Raw genomic sequence first — 11,782 nt, forward strand, 5'->3', positions numbered from 1 at the left:
CTCAAAAAAATAAATAAACAAGATAAAAGAAGATGCATGGGGTTTTACTCTCAAACTTTTGTTTGTTTGGGTTTTTTTTTTTGCTTGTTGTTTGTTTGTTTGTTTTTGACTTTTCAAGACTCTATGTAGCCCTGGCTGTCCTGAACTCTCTGAATTCACCATGTAGACCAGGCTGGCCTCAAACCCAGAGATCCACCTGCCTCTGCCTCCCGGGTATTGGGAATAAAGGGTGCGCCACTACACCCGACTCAAACTTTATTTCCTTTTAAATAGGCTATGTCCAGTCAAAATAGTTTTTTCAGGACAGAAATCTTAAGTAAATAAAAATAAACCATACTGGGAATTGAAACCTGGGCCTTTTGCATGCTGTAGATGCTCTATACAGAGCTCCATCTCAGTGACTCACAAGGAGAGCGTCCGTGTTCTGAATAAGAAATCCTGAAATCCATTTTAAACTGAATTTTCAGAGAAGAATCTGTAAAACATCAGCAAGAAGCAAACCATGACCATAGAACTCACGGACACTGGATAATTTTTGCAGGAGTGAAACTTTCAAAGTAGCTAATATCTGTTTTTGATTTAAATTGTATGTACCTATCAGGTAGTCTTGCTAAGAAACCTCAATAGGGTGACTATGTAACACACTTTTGGAAACTTCTGCTAAAAGCCATATTTCTGAGGTAAAAATAGGTTCACTCCCACCCTCCTCATGTTTTCAAAGCAGGTGCTTTACCCACTGAGCCACCTGCCCAGCCCCACCCACTACTGTTTTGGTTTTTTGCTTTTGTTTTAAGGCAGGATCTCACTGTGTGGTGCAGTATGGCCTGGGACACTCAGCTTTCCCGCCTCAACTGGGATTATATACAAGTATGACAACATATCTGAAGCTGTTTGTGTTCCCAGACCTCATCCGGACTCACAGACTCTTCTGAGACACCTCAAGTTCTCACTGACTCTTCCATCCAGCCCCATCGAGTCCTGCCAGTCACACACCAGGCACACACTCTGGGGACAGGGTCTGCAGCTGAACAAGGCTGAGTCAAATCCAGACCTCCTACCTGTACCTGCAGCCCTTCAAATCTGGTAGGCATGTCAGATATGACCTCTCTACCTCCATGGCCCCAGGTTACTGCCATAATGCCCTGTAAGAGTCTGGGAGAAGCCGGTGTGGGTTCCACATGTTTCATAATCAGAACTGTGTTCTCTCTGAGCCCTCTCCTCAAGCCTGAGGCACCTACAGCAAGAGTATAGGCCTGGTACAATCCCAGCACACAAGAAGGAGAGGGACTTTCAGGGACCCAGGGCCAGCAAGATGGCTCAGCAGGTAAAGGAGGTTGCTACCAAGCATGGTGACCTAGTTCAGTCCCCAAGACCTCCAAGGTGGAAGGAGAGATCCGTCTCCCACAAGCTGTCCTCTGACCTATACTTGCACACAGTGGATTTGGTGGCACACATGAACCCACCCACAAAAGCAAATAAATGCAAGGAACATAACCAGTCTACTAGGCCACTCCACATGATTTGTGACAAGCCAGTGAACCACAGGCTTGGAGAGGGCCTAGTAGACTAAGTCCCTAAGAATGGCATTGCTCCAAGCATAAATGTTTGTTGAACCAAAGATTGAATACAAGTTGTCACTCACTCATCTTCTCCTACATAAGCGGGTCAAAAAAGCAAAGACAGAAATGCTCCACCCAGCCGCACCTCAAGCCCCACCCAATTCCACAGTCCTTTTTTCTCCAGGAGCACACCAGGGTACCCGCCTGCCCATACCCACAGCCATGCAAAACTAAATTCATTCATTCATTCAGTTGTTTGTTTGTTTGTTTGTTTTTGTTTTAAGGTCAAGGCTTCAGGCCCGCCTTACCTGTCCAGACCTCAGCCTCAAACACAGTGGGAGAAATTGTCACACCTGTACCTCCAGCCCTCAGGAGGTGATGCAGGAGGATCAGGAGCCAAGGTCATCCTTGGCTACATAGTTAATTTGAGGCCAGGCTGAGCTACATAAAACCCTGTCTCAAAAAACAACAAGGTCACGTACAGACTCACAAAGTGAGGCAGGACCGTTAAGAATTGTGACAGAGGGGGCAGGAGAGATGGCTGTGCAATTAGGCACACTGGCTACTCTTCCAGAGGACCCAAGTTCAGTTCCTGGCACACATCACTCATAACTCAAGTTCCAGGAGATTGAGCACACTCCTCTGACCTGTTCAGGCACCAGGTATGCACATAGCACACATACAAACACTCAGGCAAAACATAAATTTAAAAAGAAGTGTGGTCATGAGATAAACAGAACTGGGCCCACAAACGACAGCGCCTTGGAGACTCCAGTGTACGGGACAGGGTATCACTCAGCTGTTCACCTGCCTTCCCCTCTCTGTAGCCCCATTCCTGGCATCCACTCAAGCAGGGTGCCCCAGGGCGAAGCCCCATCTCCATGCTTCCTTTAATTCACACCAAGCACCGGGAGGGAAAACAGTACAAATAATGCCAGATGGGTATGAACCCAAGAGCAGGCAGGGCCAAGCAGGTCTCTGTGCTAGCAGGTTCCCCGGAACAAGTGCGAGCCAGGGTGGAGAAGGAAATGTGTGCCCATGACACTGCATGTACGTGTGTGTGTGTGTGTGTGTGTGTGTGTGTGTGTGTGTGTGTGTGTGTGTATGTGTGTGTAGGCCAGAGATGGGCATCACATGACCTCCATTAGTCCCGACCTTTATTTTGCAGGCTCTCACTTAAACCCAAGCACACTCATTCAAACAGGCTGACCAGGCAATGGCCTCCAGGGATCCACCTGTCCCTGCTGTTACCCCCAGTGTTGGCATTACAGACACACACCACCACCTTGCCTGTCCTCATGCTTTCGGTGACAGGCACCTTACCCGCCCTGCCATCGCTCCAGCTCCTGGTTTTGGTTTTGGTTTGGGAGGGGCAGGGTTTTAAGTGGCTCAGGCTGGCCTCAATCTCACGATGTAGCCAAGGTTGACCGGGAAAGCCTGACCTCTGCTTCCCACGGGCTGAATTACAGGCGTGCAGCACCACACTCAGCTCGTGTGTCTGCTGAGGGATGCTGTGTGTGACTAAGGACAGCGGTCTTCTCCCTGGGGCCCTTCCCAGAGCAGCTAGCTTTGCCCACAGGAGCTCCAGTCTGCTGCTCAGACCTGGCTGTGCTGCCTGCCCGATGGGAAAGCCCGGCACTGCAGGCGGCAGAGATGACTCAAGCGAAGGAGCTAAGGCAGGGAAAAGGAAACCTGGCAGGACCTGTCCAAGTCCTCCAAAAACGGCTTCCTTCGTGTTCACAGGAGACCATGGCCTGGAGAGGGGAAGTGCCTGGGAAGCCCTAGGACCGGAAGTGAGCGCTTCTGACTCCAGGTCAGCGCTCTTCCTTTCCGAATGTGGAACGCAGGGCGCTTGCTCGCAGGGCAAGGCCGGCAGGCAGGCAGGCGGGCCGGGAGGAGCTGAGTGTTGAAGGGAGTCCCCCTACCCGCCTCCCTTTGCCAGCCGCTTACTGTTGGTTCCTAACCCTCCTCTCGCTCCTGGGAGCGCCAACTCTGATGTCAACAGGCAGTAGGCTGCGTCTCAGTCATCCTCCGGTCCGCAGCAACTTGCAGGAGTTGCAGAGAGGGGCCTGGAGCACCCACAGCCGTCTCATACCTCTCCTGGAAGCTCGGCTTTTTGCTCTGCAGGCCAAAGGATGGGGGAAGCCCAGAATCTGAACGACCTTGAAAGGGAGGACAGGAAAGAAATAAGCTAACCACAAAGCCTCACTTCTCCCTGTCCCCGGGTAAATGGCCTTGGGAAGGAGCATTTCTCAACGTCTCGGCCTTGCTAAAAAACCACTGTGCTTGGTGAGGGGCTAGAGCAGTGGGCGGGGCCGGCGTCCCAGGAGCCAGGCTGGCCCTCCCCCGCACCCGGCCTTCACTCGCAGCCTCTTGTTCTGGTCTCCACACTGACTCCCACCCACTTCCTGTGTCCTCAGTGGAGGCCTTTCTACCTTCAGGACATTTTTACCCACAGGCTGGGGGTGTGGCCTAACTGACAGCACCTGCCTAGCAAGCCTGAAGCCCCAGGTTCAATCCCCAGCACCTTATAAACTGGGCATGGTGGTGCTCACCTGTAATCCTACCTCCGGGGCAGGTGGAGGCAGGGAGATCAGAAGTTCAAGGTCAGCCTCAAAAGTTAATTTTGGCTGGGCATGGTGGTGCCAGGGCTACACACAGAGAGAAAACAGGTCTAAAAAACTAGTACTGTCATCACTACTAACCTTATTGTCCACTCCCCTACTCAATAATAGCAGCTAAACTTATTTTTTAAAAAGGAAAAATAGTTGAGCAGTGGGGGCCCATGCCTTTAATTCCAGTACTTGGGAGGCAGAGGCAGACAGATCTCTGTGACTTTGAGGCCAGCTTGGTCTACAGAGTAAGTTCCAAGACAGAAAAACCCTGTCTTTAAACACAAAAAAGAAAGAAAGAAAGAAAGAAAGAAAGAAAGAAAGAAAGAAAGAAAGAAAGAAAGAAAGGAAAGAAAGAAAGGAAGGAAGAAAGAAAAAGAAAAGGAAAAATACCAACAAAAAAGATTTTTGTGTGCACCTATCATGTGTGTGGGAACCCACAAAGGAGAGTGGAAAGCAAAGGTTCCCTGGAGCTGGAATTCGAGGCGTGCACTGGGAACTGAACCCCGGGACTCCTGAGCCTTACTTTTGTGTGTGTGTGTGGTCTGGGCACGCATTTGCATGTGTGCTGGTGTGAGTGTGTGGGTCATGTTACACGCCTTCATCTAATAACAACTCTATACATTATTCTCTCTATGAACCTAACACTCTAGGTCGGGGTAGGCTGTCTGGACAGTGATCTCCTGGGGTCGACCCCTAATTTGGGGTCATAGATCTCTGCTTTATCTGGTGATTTGAACTCAGGTCCTCTTGCTTTCACAGTGAACATGCAAAGCCACTAACCATGTCCACAGTCTCAGCTATACTGTATTTGTTTATGTCTGTCTGTATTTGTACATGTCTGTCTGTCTGTGTCTATGACTGCATGTGTGTCTGTGTATGTGTCTGTGTCTGTGTGTGTCTTTGGGTGTCTATGTCTGTGTGTCTGTCTGTGTATTTGAGTGTATGTCTGCATGTGTGCCTGTCTGTGTCTGTGTCTGTGTCTGTGTCTGTCTGCATATGTGTTTGTGTATCTATGTCTGTGTGTCTGCGTGTATCTGTGTGTGTGTGTGTGTGTGTGTGTGTGTGTGCATCTGTGTCTGTGGTGTGTGTGTGTCTGTGTATCTGTGGGTGTCTGTGTGTGTCTGTGTGTGTGTCTGTGTATCTGTGGGTGTCTGTGTGTCTGTGGTGTCTCTGTGTGTCTGTGTCTGTCTGTCTGTCTGTCTGTCTGTGTATCTGTGTGTGTGTGTGTCTGTGTGTGTGTGTGTGTCTGTGTCTATCTGTAGGTGTCTGTGTGTGTCTGAGAGTGTGTGTCTGTCTGTCTGTCTGTCTGTGTATCTGTGTATCTGTGGTGTCTGTGTGTGTGTGTGTGTCTGTGTCTGTATCTGTGGGTGTGTGTGTGTGTGTGTGTGTGTGTATGCGCGAGTGCGTGCGTGCGTGCTTCAGTGTGTAGATCTGAAAAGAACCTTCTGGAATCAGGTCCCACCAGGTGGGTCAGAGGGGTTGAACTCAGGCTGTATCAAGCTAGGCAGCAAGAACCTTCACGCACTGTGCCACCTCACCAGGCCCAGCAAAATGTAATTAAAAAAAAAAAAAAATCCTGTGAAAGGCTGGGGCGTGTTGGTACACACCTTTGATCTTAGCACTGGAGAGTCAGAGGCAGGCAAATCACTGTAATTTCAAGGCTAGTCTGGTCTACACAGCCGTTTCCAGGCCAGCCAGGGGTAGTGAGACCCTATATCAAAAAACCAAAACAACAACAAAAAAACCCCATAAAGTTAACCTCTGTGGAAACTCCCAGAAGTCCCTAACAATAACCAAGTGGTCCCTTGGGGCTCCAGCTCCCAAAGCTGGGCACCCTGAATCTAGACACAGCATCCTCTTTGCTCCCCAAACTTGTGGGAGCCCGAGGCCGGGAATGAGGTGGAATTTCCCCCATCAGTGCGCCCCACGCCTGCCTGCCACGGCAGCAGAGCAGAATGCACCGATTTCCTCTTCCTGGGAGGGGGTTTCCCAGCCAGGAGCAAGTCTTGGGCTGGGGGTTGAGGGTGGCGCCCAGTGAAAGTCAAGGAGAAAAGTGCCTCTCTCGAATCCCTGCTAAAAATAACCCCAGGCCTGGGCTGCGGCCCCCCGGAGCAGAGTGGTGTTTTGCTTGAAACCTCCAGGCTGCTCAGCAGTTGGGGGCACCGGCAGGGGAGGAGGCCTGCGGAGGCGCTGTGACCCTGGCAGGGCCAGGCGCCCCCAGATGCAGCTGGTCCTCTCTGGGTGCCTGGGAGGGGCTCGAGTGTCTGTGTGCCAGTGTGCTGTGGTGCCAGGGCAGGAAGCAGAAGTCAGGGGACCCGTGGGGAGGGGGCTCTGTCCTACTAACTGCAGCTCGACGGGGAGAGGCTCGCACGCTCGCACTCCACCGGCCCCACCTCCTCCTGTAACCCAAGTCAGGCTCCGGGGTAGGGGAGCTGTCCTGCCCCTCGAAGGCTCCCGGCACACACCCAGCAGGGGGGTGTCGCCTCACAATCCAGGTCCCTGTCTGGCCTCTGCTCTGCCCAAAGAGATGGGCAGGTCCTCGAGGGCGGGTGTGGTCGAGTGGGCAAGGAATTTCCCTGGAAACGGGAAGTACAAGATGTGTCAGTGTGGGCTCCAGGCACAGCCGACAGAGGCGCAGGGGAGGGGGGAGAGAGGGGAAGAGGAGAGGGCAGGGGAGAGGTGGGGGGTAGGGAAGTGGGGAGAAGGAGGGTAAGGAAGGAAAGGCCTCGGGAGAAGAGAGGAGAGGAACAGGGGAAGGAAGAAATGGAGGAGAGGGGAGAGGAAAGGGAGAGGGGGGGAGGGAGGAAGGGAGAGGGAGGAGAGGAAGAGAGGAGGAGAGGAGAGGGGAAAAGGAACAGGAGAGGAGGAGGGGAGGGGAGGGGAGGGGAGGGGAGAAAAGAGACTAGGGAGGGAGGAGTATAGGAGAGGGGGAGGAGGAGGGGAGAAGGAGGAAGAGAGAAAAGGAAAGAGAGGGGAGAGGAGGAAAAGGAAGAGGGGCAGGAACGCGGAAGAGAACGGAGATGGGAAGGGAAGGCTTTTCTCTTAGGTCCTCGCTGCCCTCGGCGTCTCGGGCGCTTTAGGACAGGACTAGTCTGCATTTGTCCTCCATGTCCCAAAGTGACAAAGGACTTCCAGCGCCCCTGTGAGAATGATCTCTCCTAAATCCACCCCAGCAAGCCCTAGATAGACTCTACTCCCCTGTCAGACCAGGAAACAGGCTTAGGATGGTGGCATGTCTGTACCCTATGTGCAGAACACAGGGGAGGGGGGACCCAGCGCTTGGGACGTGAGAAACAGTCTGCTCAGGGAACAAGGAGACAAGGTTTCAGAGGGGACTTTCCTGACTAATTTAGGACAGATGAGCACTGCTCCTGATACTTGGTAGGAAACCACACACACACATACACACACACACCACACGCATGCGTGCATGTGTGAGCAGCCGGAAGCTCATGCACACACAGAGAGAGACACACTCGCACAGACACACACACACACACACACACACACACACACACACACCACACACGCGTGCATGCGCACACACAGAGAGAGACACACACTCGCACAGACACACACACAGACACAGACACACACGCACGACTTTACATTCACAAGTTATGACTGATGGATGGATTTTGTTTGAGACACTATGTGGCCCTGGCTGCCCTGGAATTGGCTATGAAGACCAGGCTACCTTGCACTCCCAGAGATCCTCCTGCCTCTGCCTCTTGAGTGTGGGATTAAGGTGTGGGCCACTAGGCCCCCCTCCAGCTGTGATTCTTTGCCAGAGGTCCTCAACCACTCTAAGCATCAGTTTCCATCTCTACAAAATGGGTCTCCTAATCTTTTCATAAGGTCCTGGAAAGCCATGCGCTGGACTTGCCATTTCTGTATGCTAGGAAGCCCCAAGCTGCTTCATTCCTGGGAGCTGTCAAAAGTGCTGTTTCCTTTGTGGGGAGACCTGGGCCTCCAGATGTCCACAGAACTGCTGGGTTCCTAGCTCTCCCTTCTGGGCTGGCACACCCTGACTCTCAGAAGCCTCAGAGTTCATTTCTCCCCTGCACTTATGGTCCCACATTATCTGCTAATTTGTTTCATTTGCCTGCTTGTTTATGGCCCTAGCCACCCAGGATGGAAGTTTCTTGAGAGCCGCCCCAGCCCTGGCTGCACTTGGAGTTTGCTAAGCATCAGAGCTGAACTCTGAGCACTTTAGGTTGAATGAACAACCAGGCTTGCAAACGACGGTATGTTTAAGTGGCTGATTCTCCCACAGGCCTCCCTGAGCCAAAGGGCAGTAAATGTTCCTTAATAGAGGCCTGGAGAACACTCTGGGCCTGGCCCTCACCCAGCCCTGAAGCTCCCCGGGTACAGGGAGCCAGCCAGGAGGCTGTCTAAGCTTCCGGCTGCTCCAGGATAAAGGTCAGCCCTTTGCTGGAACACAAGGTACTGCACCATCTGGGCCTGCCTGCCTCTGGCCTCATCCCCGTCCTCCTCAACCTGCACTCTGTGTCCAGCCAGACCAAACAGCGCCTGGTGACGGCTGTACAGCACAGGACTGTCTCATGCCCTGTGTCCCTTGTACCTGGAACAGCTTGCACACTGCTGTGCCTAGCCAGATCTCTGCAGACTTGAAGAAGATCAACTTCCTCCAAAGGGAACCTGCCAGAACCCTCTGCCCTAGCCACACCCGGGTCCCTGAGTTCCCAAGGCCTTAGGATGGTATGGTTTCATGCATTCTTTTCCAAGTTATTCAGAGGCCTTGAGGAGAACAACCAACCAGCACCCATGTCTCTTGGACAGTGGTTTTAAACCTGGGGGTCATGACCCCTGGGGGTCAAGCAACCCCTTCACAAGGGTCACACATCAGATATTCTGCATATCAGATATTTTCATTAAAATTCACAACAGTAGCGAAAATACAGTTATGAAATAGCAGTGAAATAATTTAAGGAATTGTGTTAAAGAGTTGCAACATTAGGAAGGTTGAGAACCATTACTCTAGGGTAGGGCTGATGCCAGTTGTACATAGTAAGTGCTTAATAAAGACCCAGCTTCTGCAGTCTTGTCCCAGGGCGTATGTTAGGTGCTGGATAAATGCTTTCTGAGTTCATGAGCCCAACACTGGCAGAAGCCTGGGGAAAGGTAATCTGTGCTGGGGGACTGGCAGGAAATGAGATGGCACTGGAGAAAGGAAGGCAGAAGAGGGCCAGTGAGGTGGCTTAGCAGGCAAAGGGCTTGCCGCCAAGCCTGACTGATCTGAGTTCAATCCTAGGGCCTGTGTGGTGGAAACAGAGAGCTGACTCCCTTAAGCTGTCCTCTGACTGCCAATGTGCACTCTCTCTCTCTCTCTCTCTCTCTCTCTCTCTCTCTCTCTCTCTCTCTCTCACACACACACACACACACACACACACAACACAAACACACACAAATGCACATACACATACACACAAACACAAATACACACAAAACACAAACACACACATATACACACACATACACACAAACACAAATACATACACAAAACACAAACACACACAAATGCACACACACACAAATATACAAATACGTCAGGCGGTGGTGGAGCACACCCTTAATCCCAGCACTCGGGAAGCAGAGGCAGGCAGATCTCTGTGAGTTCAAGACTAGCCTGGTCTATAAGAGCCAGTTCTAGGACAGGCTCAAAAGCCACAGAAAAGCCCTGTCTCAAAAAAACAAGCAAAAAACCTCAAACAACAACAAAAAACCCCAAACACAGAAATACACACACAAAACACAAACACAAATACACACACACAAAACACACAAACACACAAACACACACAAAAAACACACAAACACACACATATCCACAAACACACACAAAACACACACACATATACATAAACACACACAAACAACAAAACAAATACATACAAACATAAACACACACACAAATAAATGAAATGTAAAATGTAATATTTTAAAAAGTAACTACAGACAGAGCTGTATAAACAGAACTCTGAGCAAGGATGGGAAAAAGAGGAAGAAGAGTGAACTTAGGGGAAGAAAAAGAGGCCCAGAACACAGTGTCCCCCTGCCACTGAGGACAGGAAGCCAGAAACCAGCACAGAGGCACCACACAAGGGCTATTTGGTGTCTCCACTTCATCCGCTGGGGTGGAAGGGCAGGCATGGGCAGGCAGTGCAGAGCTGTGACCGCCTCCTCATGGGGTGAGGAGGCTCTGTGAAAGACCATGCACACCACACACCACCGGAAATAGGACATCCTGGAAGTTTCTTCATCTCCCAGCTCAGAAGAGCCCATGACAGGAAGCAAGGCACCTTGACTTTAGTTACCCTCGTCTGTTTCCCAAGCCCCAGGGTGGCTAATAGCCCTCTCAGAGGGGCGCCAGGATGATGCTGAGTCAGGACAGACATGTAGAACAGCCAGGGCCAACCCCTAGATTCTTCTCAAAGCTCTGCTGTGGACAGTGCTAAGAAAGAGCATGCTACTGTGAGCTGAACTTAGTACATAAGCCTATGATGCTAGCATTCAGAAGACAGAAGCAGGAGGATCAAGAGCTCACGGTTACCCTCAGCTACACAGAGAATTTAAGGCTAGCCTGGGCTACAGAAGACCTTGTCTTACCAGGCCATTTGTCTCTGTATATGAGGTAAGTAGCAACAGGAACTTCAAATGTCCCAAGCTGGGAGCCATGACAGGCAATCCTGACACTCCAAATCTTCTACTGATGGTGTCATGGAGACCTTGCAAATGGGTAGATTTCAACCCACTGTTTTGATTTCAGTGGACCACTGTTGTCAGGTGTGGTGGTGTAATCCCACTGCTTGGGACGCTATGACAGGAAGGTCATGAATTCAAGGTTAGCCTGGGACATATAGCAAGATCATGTCTATAAACAAACAAATGATATGTCCAGTTCCAATTTGCAGCTTTGATGGGGACTGTGAGTCCTGGCAATGAGAGGCTAGTGTGCATCCCTGCTCTCTCCAGGCCCCCACCTCTGTCTGTACCCTGTGACTGCTAGGGGCTGTCTCTGATGCTTGAACAGTCAAGACTTAAGGTGTCGACTTAAGTTGTCCAGCCAGGTTCAGGGTTATTGCTGGAGTATAAGAAATAAACATGGAAAAAAAAAAAAAAGAGAAAACAGGGAAGGTGTCAACCTCAAACACAAAGAAGCTGGAAAGGAGAGAGAGAGGAGGTGGGGGGGGGAGAATATGAACTGGGGGCTTCCTAAACCCTTCTGGAGTTTGCCTTCCCCCTTCAAGGTGAACTCACTGGGCTCCCCACCACCATGAACTGTGGGGTCTGGAGACTAACTCTGTGAGTCCTGAGGATTCAGGGGGAGGTGGGCAGAGGAGAGCCGGTGCCGGACAGCAGGATGCCACTGCTGGAGAAGGGGTATAAATAAGAAACAGCCAGTGTAGGACTGGACAGAGGCCATTTGAAACACACGGTACATTCCGGCCCCAGTGTAACAAACTGTACCAGCCTTCCTGAGAGCTGGGAGCACTGCAGAGGGGTGGGAAGACAGCAGAGGAGCCTCCTCCTCCCCCACTCCTCCCTCCCACGGCCCTGGCACTACACAGAAAGCCCCTGTCCCTT

General features: G+C 51.2%; 1 long non-coding RNA gene across 3 annotated transcripts; it reads right to left on the reverse strand.

Annotated features, from left to right (window-relative positions):
- Positions 1-238: 238 nt before the first annotated feature.
- On the reverse strand, positions 239-6,927 carry LOC103160620. 3 transcript variants are annotated; one of them, XR_004772125.1, is made up of 4 exons: positions 6,640-6,927; positions 4,115-4,210; positions 3,510-3,721; positions 239-475 (listed from the first exon to the last, which is right to left on the reverse strand). It is a non-coding gene; the product is annotated as an uncharacterized LOC103160620 (long non-coding RNA). The 3 variants fall into 3 exon arrangements; XR_004772124.1 differs by having other exon boundaries at positions 6,568-6,927; XR_003479826.2 differs by having other exon boundaries at positions 6,519-6,927.
- Positions 6,928-11,782: the final 4,855 nt, after the last annotated feature.

Source organism: Cricetulus griseus (genome assembly GCF_003668045.3).
Source record: "Cricetulus griseus strain 17A/GY chromosome 1 unlocalized genomic scaffold, alternate assembly CriGri-PICRH-1.0 chr1_0, whole genome shotgun sequence".
Taxonomy (NCBI): Eukaryota; Metazoa; Chordata; class Mammalia; order Rodentia; family Cricetidae; genus Cricetulus; species Cricetulus griseus.